This window comes from Coturnix japonica, chromosome 6 (assembly GCF_001577835.2).
Source record: "Coturnix japonica isolate 7356 chromosome 6, Coturnix japonica 2.1, whole genome shotgun sequence".
Lineage (NCBI taxonomy): Eukaryota > Metazoa > Chordata > Aves > Galliformes > Phasianidae > Coturnix > Coturnix japonica.
This window is the reverse complement of record NC_029521.1, coordinates 28946650-28962056: the sequence shown is the minus strand read 5'-3', so window position 1 is coordinate 28962056 and position 15407 is coordinate 28946650. Positions and strand designations below refer to the sequence as shown.

The 15407-nt window shown below is 41.0% G+C and overlaps 2 long non-coding RNA genes across 3 annotated transcripts in view; both read right to left on the bottom strand.

Annotated features, from left to right (window-relative positions):
• LOC107316295 overlaps positions 1 to 7687 on the bottom strand; it is a 41974-nt gene extending 34287 nt beyond the window's left edge. Inside the window, exon 1 of one of the 2 annotated variants that reach the window (XR_004307745.1) lies at positions 3814 to 7687. This is a non-coding gene — a long non-coding RNA (uncharacterized LOC107316295). The remainder of the gene's footprint in view (positions 1 to 3813) is intronic. The other variant, XR_001556265.2, reaches the window with a different exon arrangement.
• A 1771-nt stretch (positions 7688 to 9458) lies between these two features.
• LOC107316251 overlaps positions 9459 to 15407 on the bottom strand; it is a 24959-nt gene continuing 19010 nt past the window's right edge. The window contains exons 4-5 of the long non-coding RNA XR_001556252.2: positions 10448 to 10557; positions 9459 to 10058 (exon numbers count right to left, since the gene is read on the bottom strand). This is a non-coding gene — a long non-coding RNA (uncharacterized LOC107316251). The remainder of the gene's footprint in view (positions 10059 to 10447; positions 10558 to 15407) is intronic.

Sequence of the window (15407 nt, the reverse complement as noted above, 5' to 3'; positions counted from 1 at the left end):
GGAAGAGAATTAACACCAAGCCTGAGTGGGTGCAGTCGATACGCCGCTGGACCGGGAACCGGATGCCATAATCAGCCCACTATTGGACCCTTGACCAGCGCACTGCGAAAGCTCGCGCGCTCCAGCAGTAACCTAATGAGGACTTCAACCACGGCAAAGTCGTACAGGTTTTGCACTTGGGCCCGGAAACGAACACCACGGCACTGACCACCCTGTACACCGCCGGAGCCACGTTGTCCTTCGAGACGAGCAGCTCGGCTGCAAAACGACCTAGCGGCGCTCCTGATACCGATGACCGAACACTCTACACATCGAGCCAAGCCGTGCCGCTCTCGCGCCACCCCCCCCGACCACAACGCAACACCGCGCACCCATCCTGGGCTCCCCCCACTCCCAGGAGAGCGCGGCATGGTCAGCCCCAGGGACCCCTACGGGAGCGCCCCTGATTCCGCTCCTCCTCCTACTCACTGCCTCTCTCACTCGCTGACACGCGCCCCCCCCCCCCCCCATCCTGGAGTTACCTCGAGTCGTCAGCCCACCGCCTCGTGGAGCCCCTCAGTACACAAACAGCCATATGGCCAGATCTTTGGAAAGGGTCCAGACGGAGCGCCACAAACGACGACCACCCGCCCCGGGCTGCGACACACATCCCCTATGAGGACAAGCGTCGCACGGGACCCTTGGCGCCTTTTCTGGCTCCTCCAGCCTGGCCCAGCAAGAGAACGGTTCGCCCGACGGTACTGACCCCATCATTCGCCGCCCTCCTTCAATACCCCTGAGGGAAACTTACTCCCCCCCGAGGACGCCGGAGTACAACTCTTCGCGACAAGCGCACCGCTGATAATCAGCAGCGCACTAACAGGGGCACCCAACTCGCCGGTAATTATAAGTTGAAGGCAGGAAGATTTAGGTTTTGGACCATGTCTAGCGCCGGAAAGTTCTTTACCTAGAAGGGTGGTAACGGTCCCTGGCACACCACGGCGCTGCCCGGCATGAGCCGCTTGTGCGATGCCCGCCATCCTTGCGACCGCCGTTGCTCTTCACGACCAGCGTTGGACCAGGGCCGCTGGCTTGCCAACTTCCTCACTGCCAGCCTGAATTATTAAAAGTGGGTAGTAGTCTGAAGGATGAATCAATCTAGAAATTTTCTTTGAAATGTCCCTGACCCGTGCCCCAGGAAGGCAGCACACTTCTCTGCGGGTAGGGTCAGGCCGAAATCGTTGAGAAATCTGTGCTGAAAGAGGACGTCTGTCTTTTGGACAAGTTCTCTTCGTGAAGAAGTACTGTACATATCTCTCATAACTGTGTTTTTGACCTCATTTTCCTCAGACACAACATGACTAGCACATACCGATGCAGATATCAGGCCTTCCAGTGTCATTACCTTTTTGATTACTTAATTCAACCTATGCCCTGTAAGGTAGTACCATCTCACTATGTTGCATACTTGTACCGCTTAGACTGAAGACACACTACATGTAAGGGGTGGGGGGATGCCGAGCATGACAAAGAATTAACGTGTTTCTTTAAAAAAATCAACTATTATACTTATTTTCTTTTGCCTCATCGCTCTGCTTATCAACTGTATTTTTCCGTATCTACTACTGTTATGTATTTAACTTCTTAAAATGTTGCTCTGGGTTTCTTAACTTTGAAAACAAAATACGTATTTTAGAACATTGCCTTTGGTTTGCTTAAGACGTGGAGACAGAATTTCATCTCTTTGGTACCTTTCTCAGTAGCACTGCTGAACACCGTTGTTTCACATATGCTGTAATAGAAACAACTTACAAATACCAGTTGGAACAGAGGAGGAAGAAGGTCTTACCTTACACTTAGTAGTTCACTCATTGCCTGGAGTTGTTTTGGTTTTTTAAGCAAAAATAAAAGCATTAATAGAAACTTGGATAGCATTTCAGTAATCGTATTTAATTTTCCCACTTATTCCCAATTATAGCAACATGGCACTTACAGATAAACCAAATAAACAAAAATAAACCAGGTTAATCTGTTAACGAATAGCAAAATAAAGCACAAGAGAACACAAGCAGCCACACCATTGCCACAGGTGCTCTGTAGATGGAGAGCTGCTACAGCAGGAGGATGTCGGCTGATCCTGGGCTTGGAAATGCAGTTGAAAACAAAATTTCCAGGTAATATTGAGAACATTTAGATGAACATTAAGTAGTTGAGACATTTTGTATTTAAAATGCTTTGACTCATTCACAACAACAGTAATGTGTGCATGAAATGGGAAGGGATGCACGCAGCAGACACACGACCTGAATTCCCTTGTTGGAACACTCCATTTTTAGAATAGCAAGTGATCGTGCTGCATCAAAGTCTTTCTGATAACCACTGGAAAGGTGAAATTGTAAATAGCCAAAGGTAATGACTTAATTAAATGACTGAAAATTACTTAGTAGCTATTTGCACCAGGAATTCATAAGTTTAATGGCACCACTTAGTGTGTGTACATTAGAGTAATAATTAGGAGTCTGTGAAGTGCAACCTATGGCATTATGGTGTAAAGAACAAAATAAAGCATGTGCAGGGAAACGGTCACAAGATTTTTCTGAAATTAGAATATATTTTGTATATGCAATAGCAATGTTATTACCTGATGCAGCAGAAGAAACAAAGAAAGGTACGTGTCATTACGCTGCAACTGAGATGTTATAGAAGAGCATTCAGGTAACATCCCTATAATCTGGGGATGCTGCAAACAAGTGTGGTTTTTAGATTAAAACACCTGGATGTTCTCATTGACTTGTGCCCCATACCTGTGCCGCATTCATAAGTCAACAGAGAGCAGAACACACCCTGCCCAGTTCCACCTCTGCTGCTGGAAGGAGATGGCAAAGTCCATCCACTGACCATGGGTTGGGTGGGAGGGGATATCCTCAGCTCCTGCAGTACAGCTGTCTGGGATCAACTGGGCATCAGTGACCAAAAATACCCCCTGCTTTCTTTAATACTTGATCTTTCTCAAAGCAATAGCAATCCAAAAAAGTAGATGCATTTAAACATGCTGCAAATTAGCTACTAAAGGCCAATCACCACCTAGAAGGAATCCGCCTAATTTTTTAACTCTCAATGCTATTCTAAAATAAGCTTAGATATTCAGTTAGCAGTATATGGTTACATGTACATACTATCTAAAGGAATTACTGCCTTATGTTATATATGGCCAACACCCGGGAGTTCTGCTTTTTGGGTAGAGAAATCCCGGTTTTCTGTTTGAAACACAAACAAAACCAAACATCCCATAAAAAGAACCACGGTGCCCTGGAACCAACAACATGCAGTTACTGACACAATGCAAGGTGAGTAAAAGTGAGGAGAAAGAACACAAAAAGTAGCAGCATAATCTGGAATCCTTGCAAGCAGCAGATATGCAATTACATTCATGTATATTCAAGCACAAAATACTACAGGCCAATAAGAAAGAAAGCAAAGCCAAGCTATCGAAGCGTCTCCTTTGTGAGGTGCAGATTACCCCATAGGATGTGAGCAGGAGCTGACTGGCATCTTTTCATACTAAATTAGTGTCTTCCGGATGAGACATGCAGATGTACAACTCCACTGTGAAAAACCAGATGAATGGTTTCACATTCTTACAGGCAGAGCAAGCAAACAAATCACCACAGATAAACCAATGTGGGCTATTCAACATTTGCTGCTCTCTGATGGCCGTCCAGTGTGTGGACCCATAGCATCTGGTTTCAAGCACTGTCAGCACAGGCTTTAAGCCCAGTTGTAATGCCTTTGTCTATCTGAGCTCAGTAAACTTCTTTCATTTTTTCCTATTACCTTCAAAAACAACAGCATCCTCCAAGCCCTCAGGTTTTTGAGGTGATCCATTTCTCTTCTTGGGCAATGAACAGAGCATGCCGATGTCTCCTCATCCATAGGCATATTTCAGCCTCCTCCATGCCCAGCAGGAGACACAGCGTTCCTGATCCAGACAGTCCCTGTTCCAGAGAACACAACGTGCTGTCCCTAAAGCAGCACACAACAATGCTGCCATTATGCTAATGAATAGAACAGTAAGTACAAAACACCACAACAGAAAAATGAATAAAGACTCAGCAAACAACAAGAAAATAGTATGTTTACCCTCTCCCTCCCCATCACATCTCTCAGTTTCAGTATTCATAGATATTTTTTAATGCTATCAATTATCACTGCAGCAAGATTTTTTTTTTCCCAATTCCACAGTATATTCAAAGAGCTTTTCCAAACAGAAATGTGGCTTTTTGCTTAGTTTCAATTTCGATGACTTCTGATCATTTCAGCACACAGCATTAATTACTTTTGAATAGCATCCAATCAAATAATGGCACTGTTTAATTTAACAACTCACCTTGCGGCAGGAAAGAAATTCATTTTCTGAAATGCAGTTTTACAAACTCAGGAACACTAACACAGCCCAGTCTTCCAGATAAATGTACCATTCCCTATGCAGAGATGTAAGCCATCCCAAGCATCACAGGCAGCTGCCCCTTCAACAGAATCCCTTCAGAGAGAAGTGTTAAAGAAAACACGTTGACATCAAGTTTTGAGCTCTTTGAATTAAGCCAGATCAGAAGTAGAATTCCAATGGCATTCTCACAATAAAGATTTGTTCCATTTCCAGCATCTTCTCTTTTTCCTTCCCCTCTAGAAGTAAAAATAAGTAGAGTTTGTCTGAAAACACAATGCATCCTTTAGTTTCAAAAGGCGCAGTGGTAAGAACTGCAAATAACTTTAATGTTCAATGTGCTGTGACAGAACATGTGGCTCTGTGGGAATACCAGCACGCTGCTTCTACAAGCCATTCATTTACAACAAAACCTTCAGCCAACCTTAGTTGGCTTCTCACCATCTTTGCCCTGGTTTTCACCAATGCTGTGTGTTTTAACTAAGGTACATGTGTGTTTCTTGTGGGATCTTCCAGTTGAAGTTACTTCAAGCAAACACAATCTGAGAATGCAGTAGCTGAGCCGTCTGCTTATTATTAAGTATTCTCTCTCCAGAAGCACATTCTTAATTACGCTGGTGCTCTGCCTACATAATCACCCATATAGTTAAGAAAATGCAAGAGTTTTCACAAGAATGCAACACGCTAAGAGAAAAAGGACATCTTCTTTCATGTAAGTTCTCCCCGCTTCAAATTCATCTACCAAAGAAAGAAAAAGCAACAGATTGCCTTTGCGTTCACATGCTTTACACTGGCATGTTGCAACTGTTTGCATATGCAGATACAGCAAGAGTATTTTCCTTCTGTTTAACAGCACTGAAAAAGGGTTGATGTTGCCCTTAGCACATCATATTAAACCAATGCAAACACCTCATTCAGAAAGCCACTGGCTGCACTGACTGTCCTGCAAACACAGGCAGAGCTGAGAACAAATAAAGAACGCATCATGGCAACACAGTATTAAACATTATTTTCTGCTACAGCATGAAGGAAACCATCAAATACATAACGGTGCTTTAGATGAGTCAACTCAACATTCAGACTGTTCCCAAAGCTGTGTGTCCTTCTATGACCTTCTAAGCTGCCTTCCCACTGTGCAAATTTAATGCAATTTGATAATGACACGATGACTCTGTAACAGTTATTCACCGTTTCTCTATTTCCATGCAATCTATATGGCCTGCTATTAAGATTGTCTCGACATAAAAATATTATTCCCTCTATTTAATGAGTTGCCTTATGAGTTAGAACGAGTGCACTACACAGAAAAATATTCTATGTACAACAGTACAATATTTTAAAGTAGATTAAGATATTATTTAATACTAGGCTAAGCTAAAAGAAAAGAAATAATGTTTTTACTTTAAAATGAACGGTGCCTTTTTCTGAGTAGAATTCAATAGTGGGAACTCATTTCACCTCCCCATCAGTGTCACTGGCAGACAGAGCAAAGTGAAATTTTGCCTTGGATGACCCCAGGTAATTTATATCCAATTGTTTTTCTGGTAGAGTTGCAAATGACTTTTTCCATTCTGAAAGCCAAAAAGATGAACACATTTTTTTGCCCCCAAAGATAAATCAAGTTAATTGGAGTCTACTATGCTTTCCTGAAGGAATACTCGATGCCCTGATACAGTGGATATCCTTTGATCCCACAACAGAACACTTTGCTGCACCAGGATTGTGCTCATGATTTGAGCTGAAGAAATGACTCCCTGAAAAACCTGAAGATGAGTGTTAATGCCACGTTGGATAAGAAATGCTGATTTTTGGTTTACTAAAGGGGCAACCATGAAAGAAATAAGAAGCCCTGAAGATCAGAGTGAAGCAACAGAGAAGAAAAAAAGAATGCAGCATTTCATGTGTAGCAGCTTAAATACAGTTTGCAGTACTCTCAAGGGAATGTCAAATCTCCATAGAACAGAGATTTTGATTGACACCTACACTATTACAACACTTCCCAAATCCATATTATCCCAACTACTTAAGAAAGCAGTTGGGCAAAATTTAAGCTTATCCAACACACTCTCTTCTCTTGCCCTGTGCTTTGCCTGCAGGAGCTTTTATCAACCTGATTTTTTCTTCATCTAAGCTTGTTTTACAGGTCATCAATTTAATTTCTCAGTGCTTTACGTTCTCTACTATTCCCAATTATAATAACATTATGTCCATCAATCCTTATCTCCAAATCTTCAGCTTTTCATTTAGCCTCCCAGCAGTCTCAATCAGAGCTTTTCAGCACCTTATCAACTGCAACCACTCTGATTAAATTGTGCCACCCATTTGCTAATATTTATTGAGCCATTACTAAATATGTCCAATTTCATTCACTTATGCGTGTTTGTGTCTCTAATATTAAACCAAAACAAGACAATTCTGCCCATCTCTTGTTTCATAGATGCCTGCAGGTAAAAGCAAATACCATACTTTTACAGTTCCAGTTTTAGACTCCCTCTCAAATCCTTTATCAGCTACTAATATGACAAATTCCCTTATCCCTTGTTCTCTATTAAAAAACTACTATTTTCCCATTAATGAAATAAAGCTAAAGAGAAGAGGTCTAATTACAGAACCACTGCAATGAAAGGCAACGCTGTCTTAGAGGTTATTCTGTTTGTTCCCATAACACTGGCAGGGTTTCACATAAATCCCCATTTTTCAGACATTTTCACTGTTCTTTAGTCTTCTGAAACCACATCGCTGTCACTGTTCTTTCAGGCAATAAGTGCCCAATAAGCAGCAACAATACTTTTATCCAGAGGATTCAGAAATGTACCATTGCAGGACATTCAAGGCCAGGCAGGATGTGGAGTTGGGCAACCTGGTCTAGAGGTTGGTGACCCTGCCTGTGTTACAGGGGTTGAAACCAAATGATCTTTGAGTTCCTTTTTAACTCAGGGCATTCTGTGATTCTAACACAAATGTAAAAGACTACGACTAACCTCTTAGCATTCAGGACAATGCAAGATGTACAGATAAACACCTACCTTACAGCCACCGTTCATTATCCATTCAGTAAAGAGACAGTGTCCTCCATCTGCAGCCAGTGGGAGCTACAGGACCCGCAGACCTCCAGCTTCCTGAGAAGAACCTTGTGATCTCGGGGACTTACCTACCACGAGGCTGAAACATCAAAAACACAGAAGAAAAAGAAACCAGCCTGCTGCAAACCCAGGACATCATTGTCTCTGCTCAGAGAATATTAAATGTATTCACTACCGTGTAAACTTCTGACGAGTAAAAATGTACCAGTGGCAGCCTGATGGCAGAATGTGAGGGATATGAAGATACCTGACATTGAAAAGACAGGGAATAACACTGTGAACATACTTCAAAAGCTTAATGTACTGCTCATAGCTTTCTGAAATCCCTCAGAGGGTCACCTCACTTCAAAGGACAGAAAGACAAGTGATAAGAGCACAAAAACAAATGCCAAGAGATCCATGCTCAGCTCTTGACTTTCTACTGCCTTAACTACTCAGCAGTTCCAGAAGGGGATGTCATTACAACACCCAAATTTACACCAGACACCAGCCTTCTTCCTACTGAATTCTCATCTCCTGATCTGGTGCAAGGACATTATCTTTATGTCTCCAGATGTCAGCTGGAAACTATCAAAACCTTAAGGACCTGGAGTCAGATCTCTATCTCAAAAGATACAAACTGTGGCTCTGAAAATAGGTTTCTTTCTACTTGGGTACATTCTTAAAACACCCTCTACATACTTAAATAGCAAACGTATTTAAGATGCTTTTGCTCCCCAGAGGCTTATTCCTACATCTCTGTACTGCCTATTGCTGGAGGTTAGTGGCACTAAAATAAAACCAGCAGACAGGATTCCATGATAGTTCTTTGCTTGCCTCAATTTAGTCAAGAGTGTGAGTGTGGAACAGCTCTCACCAGCTGTTTAATGTCTCCATCAGCTCTCCTGTCAAGCATTATCTCGAGCCCTGCTGATTCTATGATTCTATAAAGTAATAGAGTAATAATATTTTATAAGACAGTATATATTATTAATATAATAACGCTAAGGAAATATCCATAATATAATAACGCTAAGGAAATATTCTATTTCTTATTTTCTTAATTAGGAAAAAAATCAGATATCGTGACAACTTTGCTACTATCACCCTTTATTCCGCTGCACATTTCACATGATACTATATGTTCATATATATGTATATACATACATGCATGTATATTGAAAATTGAAGAATTCCTGACTTAAAGTGAACTTTAAGTTTGTTGAGTCCCACCTCCTGCTATTACAGGGCACACTTTGATGCCTTTCTCACACAGAGTCCTCAATTTAATGGGGATTTCTCTCCTATTAGCTGAACAGATGCTCCAAAAACCTCACTATGTTGATGCAGAAACCCTTCTTTTTTCTGAGAGAAGTATCCTTTCTGGTCCCGTGTATTATAGAAAGACCCAACGCTGATTGGTGCTTGATTATCTGCAGTTCTCTCTCAGAAGTTACAATTAACAAAACCATAGGACTCTCTCAACTAATGAATCTTCAATGCACTGCTTGGACAAACAAAATTCCTGTGTCAATCACTTCAAAACCAAGCCCCAGTTACCCGTGGTTGTAGCTTTCTGTTTACTCTTCAAATGAGAAATAATTTGTATTTATCACAGTGCTTTTCCCAGCGCGAGGGTATATTTATCCCACCAGGAAGCAGACCAACCACCATGGAAATGAATATGCAAAGCATCAGCTACATTACGGTTAAAATCCCATGAAAAGGCTTGTTGTCTTGGATATACCAAAGCACAATGTGACTCAAAATACAATATTACACCAGCTTATCCTGTCACTGATACAAATCATTCCGCACCAAATCAATACATACACGAAATATGAAGTAAAGAAAGTAAATAAAGGGAATTAATCTGCAAGTATGAACGCTGTTCATCCTGCTGGACAAATCAACAGCAAGTAGTCAAAAGATGCCTCCTCCAGTGGAAAGCCCTACAGAAGCTGAGCAGCAGTCCCACCAGAACACGAGAGATGAGGACTGTACAAGAACATGAGAAGGTATTACTGAGAAGCACCAAGCTGCACAAAGGACAAATGACTCCTATGGGTGAGCAGAGCCCCGGGGAAAGAAAAAAAGAAAGCCAAAATAGGAAAAAAAAGTAATCAGAAGGAATATGGGTTTAAAATATAGGTTATCAGGTTTGTCAGGCTCCCCACAGTCATCAGTTCTGTGATTGCCAACCATTAGGGGTGAATGGGTGTCAAACAATGCAGCAATCAGTATCTCTTTGGGTTTATAGAGTAAGAGACAACAGCGATGCCAGAAGCCAAGAGTCTGCAGTTAAAGGCATAGGGCCAGCAGCCAATGCTATTTCATGTACAGGATGGTGATGACCTTTAGTAATAGCCCAGAAACTGTTACCAAACCCCAGTTTCCTCCACAACAGAGACATGAAGCACAGGCACGCAATTTTCTCATGCACGTTTTCATTCCTCAACTCCTCGTTACCTGTCTACAAATCACCGTCCTCTCCAAGCAGCCTACAAGCCAATGCCAACCAACTTCACTGTCAGTTCGAGCAGCTCCAGCCAGGTTGGAGGGAACTAGAAGACCTGAAGTGACAAATACATGCATTGTATAGTGTCTATGCATCAAACATGCATTACAAATACAATATACCTTCCCACTTCCACTCTTCTGATGGACATCTGTTTGCTTTCCCTTCAGTGTTTTCGCAAGTGGATAATAAAAGTCATTAAGAAAAAACAGAGTATGTTTCAGATAAGTCTGCAGATAGCAGCTGAATACATAAAAGAATATACAGCCTCAGATTATACTGATAAATGAAATTTGAAAGAGTACAGTAACACATCATTTATAGCATTAAAACATTATTGTGGCAACTACAATGTAAATAACAGAGATATTATATTAATATTAAAGCTGTAACACTAATTATAGTGCAAATAACATAAATTGACACTATATATTTAACACTAACCTGCTACAGTAGACCTGAGCATCTCCTGTCCTTTCTGCTAAGTATTCCAGGCTGCCAACTCATCCTGCACACCAACAGCTGAAGGAGCTGTTCTCTATTCATCAGTTCTCCTATAGAATACAAAGTTGGGCAAATTCATTTCAGCAGCACAGCAATAACCTACCACCGGTAGCACGTCAGTCTTTGTATTTCACAATACCGTATTCTAATATTTAGTGGTTTCCAGCTTGCTTACCCAAACAACAGGACCTATATCACAGTGATCAGTCAGCAGTCCTTTATATCACACAGCACTCACACTAAGGGCTTGTACTACAAATAAGTGAAAATACTTCACGTATTGTCTTCTTCAGTGGCTTTGAAATGGCTTCAGCAACTCTTAAAATACTCTAAAAAGACAACAGATGATCAAATAAAGCACTTACATCCTGGAAATGGACAATTACTTCTGACTTTGCTTTGCTCAGCTAAACCAGACCCTACATTTGGGCTTTTCATTTTATAGTTATCAGTGTTTCCTAGCTAGACAACTCAAAGCAGGTACCTTTCAACTAAATACCCAACACTGGCACATTCCTGGAGTCACCTGGAGAGGCCCACAGCTGCCTCTCCTTGTTTGAAGTGGAGAAATAAAGACAATAAGAAAGGACAAATAACAGCTGCAAATCCAAACCGTGAAGAACAACCCTAGAGGCAAGAGCAAACCAAAAATAAGAATGCAACAACCGAGCATATAGGTATTGCTTAGTGCTAAAACTACTTGCAATGGGGAGCAAGAGAAAAGGGAGGAAGACAAAAAAAGGAATGAACAAAGCAGAAGAGGACAATGTACCAGCCCAAAAGAGGGGCTGTCAACAGAAGTAACAGCCTGTGGGAAATAAATATGATGAGATGAAGAGGTATGGAAAAGGGAGAAAAGGCTGAAGATGGGAATGGCATGTACTGATTGAGTAGAACAAAAGATTGAAGGTGAAGACAGGGTCAGACAGATTACAGGTATGGAACACTTATATACCTTTTCCTTCTTGATTTCTAATATGAAAGGTGACCAGTAACATACCAAGTCAGTAGATGAACAAGTTGAACCAAACAAACTGCATTTTACAGTCTGAAATCACTGCTAATGGGCCAATCAAGCACAATGATTGTTACCTACTTCTGCTCACTATTGCGATGTGCCTATTTATACCAAATTATGTGAGCTTAAAAATGGCTTTCAAGTCTAATATTTTCCTTGAAACATCTCTGAAGAACTTCCTTATAAAGGTTACCCAGGGAGCCATCTAGCTCCCAGAGCCACCAGTGTGGATTCATTGAGGCAATTCATGTAAAAACCTAAACTAAGGGATGGATACAGAACTGCTGATTAAAGACATCAGGACTAAGAAAATAAATTAATTACAAGTACCTTGATATGCTGCAGTGAGCCCTGTAGAGGCTCACCAAGCTTGCCAAGGGCCAGAGCAGCTGGGACCTGGGCAGAAGGGGTGATCTGTGGCATCTCCATCCTCAGAGAGCTTCAGAGCTGAAAGAAACCACCTTGAGCAACCTGCTTCACCTGGATGATGGGCTCTGAGCAGAAGGCTGGGCTGGGTGGCCTGGAGGTCCCTTCCAACCCACATGGGCCCACAGTTCTACACAAGAAGCTTTTACAGTGGGAAAACTTCACAGCTTGGTATAATTGTCACCAAGAAATTCAGCTTTCAGCTAGGAATATTAAACACGCTTTTCTCTTGGTTTCATAAAATCTGACCTTTCTCAGGGAACTTGATCATTAGATGAAAACAATGAATCTGTGAGGGTGAAGGTTATTGTCTTTTGAAATAAATTCTCCATGTATTATCTGAGCTGCTTTGTTGCAAATGTACAAGCAGTCACACAGCATGGCAATAGCACCTTCACTTACAGAATTTAAGGCTGCACTGAAAGCAGCGAATAAATGATGAGTCCATTGGTGAAGACATTCAGTAATTAACAAGCAGCAGCTGTTTGTCTTATTTATTTTAGGGTACAATTGATTAAAATTGCATGCTTCATTTAAACAGAATTCTCTTGTACTTTACCAAAGAGGGAGAGAAAACTTCCTTCAAACAGAGCAGTTGTTTTCTGATTTATTGGACCTCTTCCCAGCTGAATACAAACTAAAACCTCCTGCTTTATTGCATAGGATATGCAGGCAATATCTTAAAAAACAAGAGTTGAAATACTCTGAATGTCAATCAGAAACAACAACAACAAAAAAATCCAACAGGTGGAACAACAAATTATTTCAAGCTTGAATTATCCTTCCTATGCTATTTAATTCTTCCATATATACGCATGTGTATGTATACACATACAGAAACACATACATAGTCTATAGGTAGATATTAGTGGAGAACAACATGTTGGTATGAAGACTTTCTGGAAGTTAAACCAAGCAAAGGATTGCTATGAACTGACACGGTGCAACCTGCAATGCAACAACCCACAGCAAAACTACTCAAAGAGATTTTTGCTTTATGCTTCAAAGAAATTTAAATATGGTTAGAAAGAATCTAATGAGAGACTAAACAAGAGCTGAAGATATCCCTGCTCACTGTAGGGTCATTGGACCAGATGGCCTTCAAAGCTCTCTTCCAACTCAAATGATTCTCTTGTTCTATAACTCTACTCATGATGAGATCTCAGTTCTTCAGTGCAGAAGATAAAGACACAGTAAGATGCAAAGGTTGGAAAAGAAAGCTAATGAACTACGCACCAGAAATAAGGCACGTGTTTTAACTAGAGCAAAATCTCTGCAACAATTTACCTAGTAGCACAATAGCTATCCCATAGTCATTCCAGCCCAGCCACGAGTAAGAATTTGTAAGGGAAATCTCTTACTTAGGTGATGCCTGGGGTCAGATGTTGCCTGTAATGATCTGGATAAAGGGTACAACTTGTGCTGTAATACTTCAAAAGTAGTTATATTGCTTAAGAAATAGTAATCTCTGGTTTCTTGCCAATATGCAGAATTAGAGAATTCTTCTTCTGGAAAACTTGAAAATGAGGTGCCCGATTCCAAGCAGACATCACTCAAGCCTCAGAGCATTAATTAGAAAAGAAAACCATTTATTATTTTCATCACTGATGAATTTAATATTATTCTCCTGATAGATGAACAGCTGCCACTTGCAGAAGTTTCTCTTGCTTCTATTTGTTTAACACTGCTTCTGTAGTTGGTGTCTTCCCACTGAGCACCTTTTCAACTGCATTTTTAACACTCCATAAGTATGCATTTGAGGTAAGGTTTTCACTGAGCAGCGTCTTAGACACCTGAAAAGCGATAGAAATGCTTTCTAACAAAGTCCCAGGAAAGGGCACGCATGTCTGTATCTTCCATTGACAGAAACATTTCTGCTGTCATCATTAAATTCTTCTTCTAAAGCATCTAAAATAGCTGCATAAAAAGTTCAGAGCTTCCTTTGCACCCGCATCCTTTGAACTTCCAATATACCAAAACAATTAGGGGAAAAAATAGAAGGGAAGGAAGGAGCAGAAACAAAATCAAGTAACAGTTTATTTTTCACCTTTAAAATTATGCTACAGAGCCCTTTAGAGACTGCTGTAATCTACACAGTAATTATAGTCCATATTAATCTGAGTATTAGTATTATGTGATTTCCATCACATCTGCTTGGAAAAACGTTAAATTCTTTGAGCCTTCCTATTTTTTAAATCTGCCCAAGGAATCCTGGAGTTAAGGATGTTCTTGTAAATTAAAACCTGTACTATTCACTAGCAAGGAACACAGAGATAACAGGACAATAAGCGTAAGCTCCTTGAGTGACCTTAAATCAAACTCCATAGGACCTTCTTGGCTCACAACCAATTACTACATGACACTTAAACGTCCTCTAAAGCAGAAAAGAACATCTCATATGAACATGAAATATCCCAAACGTTTCAGAAATCAGTTTCTGCAAAGCTTTCAAAACACAACCATTCTCCTTCCAAATCACACACCCTCAAGTTCTGCACCACTGCTCCCTTACCGACGCATCTGTCAAACCTATGTTGGAACACGATGATCTTTCTCAATAGAAGCTAAGTCACAAATTAAAGCCAGAACATGCATATTACCATAGCCACCCCCCAGTCAGGGCAGGGCACGTTCACTTCTGCTCACACCCCTCACAGAAGGGTTCAGCTAACGAGGCAGAAGCTGTTCTTACACCAGTGCAGCAGGGACTATACCAGAGGTCACACTGGTACAAATAAGTAACCTCAACTTTCCTATGTATTAGACATTTTTGCATGAAAAATGGCAGTTGGACATGAAGAGACATTTGTGCATATTAATGCCTCTGTAAACGTACTTAAAGCAGTAGCTGAATATTATATATCTTCAGAAAATGCCAAAGAACAAACATGCCTTTGTTTAGAGGTCATCTACAAATCTGAGCACTCAAATGCTTCCAAAATGCAGAAGCAAAGAGCAGAGTAATCACAAATTCAAAGTGAAACATGACTCACACATCTATAAACATACATCCAAGAGGCTATACCTGCTATTCCACAAAATCGCTCCTCTGAAAGAGCTGTGTTTATTAGAAATTGTTTTAAAATAGAGATATTTTGGAATGCTTGATACAGTCATAGAGACATTTACAGACTATAAAGAAGCCAAGTGGAGAAAACGTTAAAAAATGGTGGTACTAATACAGTCTGATTCTGCCACCTAGTGACAAATTCCCCCACATAAATTCTCTGAAAGACTTCTCTAAAGTCAGTGCTGTATGCATGGGAAGAACAGTTGCAGTGGGCAGAAAACACCAGAGAGTCAGCCATACGGTGCCACAGGCTTCAGTCCCTCCCTATTCCTGATGAGAACAGGGGAAACAAGACTGGTTGGTAATATTTATCTAGATCTCTATCACTGGATATGCTTTAACAGCAGCAAATACTGCCCTGTAAGTAGCGCTGTGCTTTATATAAG